Genomic DNA, 6,397 nt, shown 5'->3' with positions numbered 1-6,397 from the left:
TGGAGTGCAGTGGCGCGATCTCGGCTCACTGCAAGCTCCGCCTCCAAGGTTCAAGCAATTCTCCTGCCTCAGCCTCCCAAGTAGCTGGGACTACAGGTGCCCGCCACCACACCCGCCTAATTTTTTGTATTTTTAGTAGAGACGGGGTTTCACCGTGTTAGCCGAGATGGTCTCAATCTCCTGACCTCGTGATCCGCCTGCCTTGGCCTCCCAAAGTGCTGGGATTACAGGCTTGAGCCACCGCGCCTGGCCGGAGCACCTGGTTTTCTGAAGCAGCAAAAGAATTTATTGGAAGGCCACCAGGAACTGCCAAGAGGAAGCCGGACCAGACTTGGAAAATGGGCAGGAAGCAAGCGCCAAGAAGCAGGAAGTACAATTGTCTTTTAACTGAAACAGCCTGGGATGCTGTCGCCAGGAGACATTCTGCCAAGATGTGTGTGGCTGGGTACAAAGGCATGCTGCGTGAAGGTATTGGCCACCCTGGGTGGGATGTGGGTGGTGCTGAAATTCAGAACATGTTCCATTTGCAATGGCCCTTGCTTGTCCTGAGTTCAAGGACAAAGGGGGATCACCTTTTACTTCTTACAAAGGGCTCTCTCCACTGTAATCCCAGCTACTCAGGAAGCTGAGGTGGGAGGACTGTCTGAGGCCAGGAGTGTGAGACCAGCCTGGGCAACATAGCGAGACCACGTCTCTACCAAAAATAAAAGAAATAGCCTGGCACATGCCTGTAGTCCCAGCTGCTTGGGAGGCTGAGGTGGGAGGATTGCTTGAGCTGGAGAGATTGAGGCTGCTGTGAGCCATGATTATACTGCTGCACTCCAGCCTAGGTGACAGAGTGAGTCCCTAAATCTAAAAAACAAAAAATGACTCCATCCAGTTGCCAAATCATGCACCTATGATACTGTCACTGCTCTGCTGGGACACCCTTTTAAAATTCACACAATGATGCTGATGTGGTCAGTGTGGCCCTAGAAATAAAATAGTCAATGGTGATTTTATTTTATTTTATTTTATTTGAGATGGTGTCCCGCTCTGTCACCCAAGCTGGAGTGCAGTGGTGTGATCTTGGCTCACTGTAACCTCCACCTCCAGAGTTAAAGCGTGTCTTCTGCCTTAGCCTCCCGAGTAGCTGGGATTACAGGCACCCACCACCATGCCCAGCTAATTTTTGAATTTTCAGTAGAGACGGGGTTTCACCATGTTGGTCAGGCTTGTCTCGAATTCCTGACCTCATGATCTACCCACCTCAGCCTCCCAAAGTGTTGGGATTATGGATGTGAGCCACCGAGCCCTGCCTGATTTTATTTTTACTTTTTAATTTTGTTTTTGAGATGGAGTCTTGCTCTGTCACCCAGGCTGCAGTGCAGTGGTTCAGTCTTGGCTCACTGCAACCTCTGCCTCATCCACGGTGATTTTAAGATTTTTGGTTTGAGCAGCTGGAAGATTGGATTTGCCATTTAATGAGATGGGGAAGACTGCAGAAGGAGTGGACTTAAAAGGAGAAATAGGCAGCTGAGTGTGGGCCTTTAATGCCTTTGAAATCTTAGACATTAAAGTGGAAATGTGAAGACGTCAGCTGGACATACTGCCCTGCTGTTCACGGAGAGGCCTGGGCTGGAGAAGTGAATTTAGGAGTCCTCTGCACGGCTGGTGTTTAAAGCCATGAGATAATAGGAGGTGGTCGGAGGAGTAAGTGCAGAGAGGGAAAAGAAGAGGCCCCGGGACTCAGCTCTTCAGAGGTTGGAGAAATGGGGGTGGCCACCAATACAGACAAAGTATGAGGGGACAGTGAGATAGGCATAGGGATGTGCTCCTGGGGACCAAGTGAGGAGGAAGGGGTGAATGCTGTCAAATGCTGCTGAGGGGGCCGGGCAAAGTGGCTCATGCCTGTAATTCCAGAACTTTGGGAGGCAGGGATTGGTGGGGGTGGGGTGGGGGGGGGGGGTGGCTCACCTGAGGTCGGGAGTTCGAGACCAGCCTGATCAACATGGAGAAACCCCATCTCTACTAAAAATACAAAAGTAGCCGGGCATGGTGGCACATGCCTGTAATCCCAGCTACTCGGAAGGCTGAGGCAGGATAATCGCTTGAACCCGGGAGGCAGAGGTTGTGGTAAGCCGAGATTGCACCACTGCACTCCAGCCTGGGTGACAGAGTGACACTCTGTCTCAAAAAACAAAAAATTAATAGAGGATTAATAATAATTGCATAGATTTATGGGGTGTGATAAACCTCCAAGTGTCGGAGGTTTGGGGAGAAAGGAGAAATTGTGAATAAACACCTCAGACCTTCCTATTCACAGTGTCTGGCGACCAGTAGCAACCACAGTAACAACTTACTTGTTGGAAATGCAGATTCTCAGGTCTACCCAAACCTACTGAGTCAGGGTCTTGCTGCCAATTAGGCTGGAGTCAGTGGAGCCATCATAGCTTACTGCAGCATCGAACTCCTGGGCTCAAAGGATCCTCCCATCTCAGCCTCCTGAGTAGCTAGGACTGCAGGCATGCATCACCACAACTGGCTTTTTTTTTTTTTAAAGTTTTTGTAGAGATGGGATCATACTACATTGCCCAGGTTGGTCTCAAACCTCTGGCTTCAGGCAATCCTCCCGTCTCAGGCTCCCAAAGCACTGGGATTACAGATGTGAGCCATTGTGCTCAACTGGAATCTGCATTTTTTTTTTTTTTTTTTGACCGAGTCTTGCTCTGTCACCTAAGGCTGGAGTGCAGTGGTGCCATCTCCACTCACCGCAACCCCCACCGTCCCAGGTTCAAGCAACTCTCCTGCCTCAGCCTCCCTAGTAGCTGGGATTACAGGCACGTGCCACCACGCCCCGCTAATTTTTGTATTGTTAGTAGAGGTGGGGTTTTGTCATGTTGACCAGGCTGGTCTTGAACTCCTCACCTCAGGTGATCCACCCACCTCAGCCTCCCAAAGTGCTGGGATTACAGGCATGAGGCACCGCGCCTGGCCCGGAATCTGCATTTTAATGAGATCCCAGGTGATTCCTATGCACACTCAAATTTGACAAATTCTGATGTCGGAGTGTGGGAGAGCCACTGTTTGAGACATTTGCAAGTTGATTGCCATGTAGTGGGTGGTGGGAACAACTGGCTTGAGATCAACCTCTCAGCCTGCCTTTGTTTCTCTTGGTGCTGCCTTGAAGATTCCAGGTCCTTCTAACTGGAGGTGACAAAAAAAAAGCCCAAAAAAACCTCAGTATGATAAGAAAGAGAAAATGTGCCCTCTTCTTCTGCAGCAGCAGAAATAAAAAGCAGATTCTTTTGTGCATGTAAAACCATCTTTGCAAATGTTATTTCTAACAAGGGAGTCTTGTTAGACAATTAAATTTGTGAGACTTGCTTTGTCCTGCGAAAGTAACCTTTAACTTTTAAAAAGCTTGTGGTTCTGATTGCTTGTCTTCCTTAATAATGTGTTGTTGCCCTGGCAATAATATTTAAATTCACATCTCCGTTTTCTAGAAGGTATAAATACCTGTGAGTTTTCTTTGTTAAGCCAGAGGGGGAGCATTGAGACATTCCTCTTCTTCCACCCACGCCCATGAGGTAGAATAAACCCAGTCACTGCAAGATTTCTTCATCAAACGAAGAATTTGAGAATATTGTCTCATTTAAATCAACATGGAAACCAGGTGTGGTGGCTCACGCCTGTAATCCCAGCATTTTGGGAGGCTGAGGTAGGAGGATTGTTTGAGCCCAGGAGTTTGAGATGAGCTTGGGCAACACAGTGAGACCCTGTCTCTACAAAATAAAAAAAATTAGCTGGGTATGGTGGTGTGCTCCAGTAGTCCCATCTATTTGGGAGGCTGAGGTGGGAGGATTTCTTGAACCCAGTAATTTGAGGTCACAGTGAGCCACTCCAGCCTGGGTGGCAGAACGAGACCCCCCCCCAGGTCTTTTTTTTTTTTTTTTTTTTTGAGACGGAGTCTTGCTCTGTCACTCAGGCTGGAGTGCGGTGTCACCATCTCGGCTCACTGCAACCTCTGCCTCCTGGGTTCACGTGATTCTCCTGCCTCAGCCTCCCGAGTAGCTGGGACTACAGGTGCCCACCACCACACCTGGTTAATTTTTGTATTTTTAGTAGAGATGGGTTTTCACCATGTTAGCCAGGCTGGTCTTGAACTCCCGACCTCAGGTTATCCATGTGCCTTGGCCTCCCAAAGTGTTGCAGTTACAGGTATGAGCCACCGCACCGGACCCCCCAACTCTTAAAAAAAAAATTGTGCAGGCAGCAAGCCAGAGATAGCAGCCATGAAGACAGATGGAAGTGGAGAACAAGCACTTTTGGGAATAAGGCAAGGGAGTTGACTGAGGACAAGCACAAAGATGTGAGGTGGCGCCATGAGGCTTCTGAGCAGAGGTCAGGAACCCTGCATTTGTTCTGGTGCCAATCTGCCAGAGAGTGGGAGCTTTTTCCAGCAGTGCTTGACTGCCCATGTGTCGGGTCAGAGAAGATGGATGGTGGCATTGACCCAGGGTGGTGAATTTCTAGTAGAAGCAAGGGGCCGGGGGATTGTGAGTATTGGTGGTGCTGAGGAAAGATTGCAGGGTCCAGGCTGTTCAGGGAAGGAAAGCACTTGCTGAGGATGGGCAAGGACAGGGCCTGCAGGAAGGTGAGAGCCTGAGAGGGGAAGACATTGGGGTTTTAGCTCTTGAAGCAGGAGCAGTTGAGGGCTCTGGATTTGGCTGACATAGGGTAGAGGATAAGGTCCTTGGGGCTGAAGACATCATGACACTGGCACTATTGAGTTGAGTGGGTCACCCAGCCAGGATGATGGCCAGATTTAAGAGGAGGAGGCTGGGCGCAGTGACTCATGCCTGTAATCCCAGTTACTCAGGAGGCTGAGGCTGGAGAACTGTTTGCACCCAGGAGGCATAGGTTGCAGTGAGCTGAAAAGGCACTACTGCACTCTAACCTGGGTGACAGAGTGAGGCTTTGCCTCAAAAAAAAAAAAAGAAGAAGAAGAAGAGAAGAGACAGAAAGACTTAGACAGAGGAGGGGAGAATGCCATGTGATGACTGAGGCAGAGATTGAAGTGTGGCAGCTGTAAGACAAGGAATGCCTGGGGTTACCAGAAGTGGAAGAGGCAAGGAAGGAGTCTTCCCTACAGGTTCCGGAGGGAGCAAGTCTGCTCCAAAACCTTGATTTCAGACTTCTAGGCTCCCGATTTCAGACTTCCAGGCTGCAGAATTGTGAGACAACAGGTTTCTGTTATAAGCTTCCCAGTTTGTGGTACCTCATTACCACAGCCCTATGAAACTAATCCACGTGCTTTATCTCCTTTAGTCCTTTCAGTGACTCCCAGTCCAGGGGATTTCAAACTCCTAGTACCCTGTTCCACCATTAGAAATAGTTTACCTAATGATCTGGTGCATGCAAACATGTATCTGTTTTCTCTTTCTAAAGTGAAACAAAAGTTTCAAAAAGTACTACTTACCCTCATTATGTGTCACACCCCAGTATTTTCAAATCTTTTAAACAAGTTCATTAAAAAAAAAAAAAAGCTAATCATGACTCTGATTTCATGACTCACTAAGGGGGTCACAACCCACATTTTAAAAGCTCTTAGAATGTGAGCTTCTCTAGGGCAGAGACTATGTTCTATTTACTTCTCTGTTCCCTGCTCTTACAGTCTCTGAAACAGAGTGGGGACCTGGCAAATATTTATCTGAACTGAACTCCCCATCAGGAAAATATAGCAGCTGTATTTTCCCAGTAAGGAAATGAAAGTTCACAGAGGTTAAAAAAGTTGCCGAAAGTCATCCAGCTTGTGAGCAGAGGAGTTCGTGTTGAGATAACACCTTGGTTTAGCTCTGGATTTGGATAGCCCTGGTTGTCCTGGTCCTGCCGTTACCAAAGTGGTTCTAAGTAAGCACCTCCACTGCCCACAGAATGATCCCTTTCTAAGCATTGCCTCAGCAGAGGTGTTTCTGCAGATAACCACAGTAGGCGTGGTGGACCTACACCTACTGAGAGGACCACAGTAGGTGTCCTGGAAAGGCACTGGGAGTGAGGCGATGGCAGAGATTGCCACAAAACGAGACACTATCCGTACTCTCCAGGACCTTGGAGCTGGCCCAGTGCACAAAAAGCCCTCCAGGATGCAGGATGGGTCTTCCAGGAGGACTGCTGAAGGAGGAGTGGGCTCATGTGGGTCTGTCTCTGCTTTTTTCTTTTCTTTTTTTTTTTGAGACAGAGTTTCGCTCTTCTTGCCCAGGCTGGGGTGCAATGGCGCAATCTCGGCTCACCGCAGCCTCTACCTCCCAGGTTCAAGCGATTCTCCTGCCTCAGCCTCCCGAGTAGCTGAGATTACAGGCATGCACCACCATGCCCAGCTAATTTTGTATTTTTAGTAGAGATGGGGTTCCTCCAT

This window comes from Piliocolobus tephrosceles, chromosome 13 (assembly GCF_002776525.5).
Source record: "Piliocolobus tephrosceles isolate RC106 chromosome 13, ASM277652v3, whole genome shotgun sequence".
Taxonomy (NCBI): Eukaryota; Metazoa; Chordata; class Mammalia; order Primates; family Cercopithecidae; genus Piliocolobus; species Piliocolobus tephrosceles.
This window is presented reverse-complemented; position numbering follows the sequence as displayed.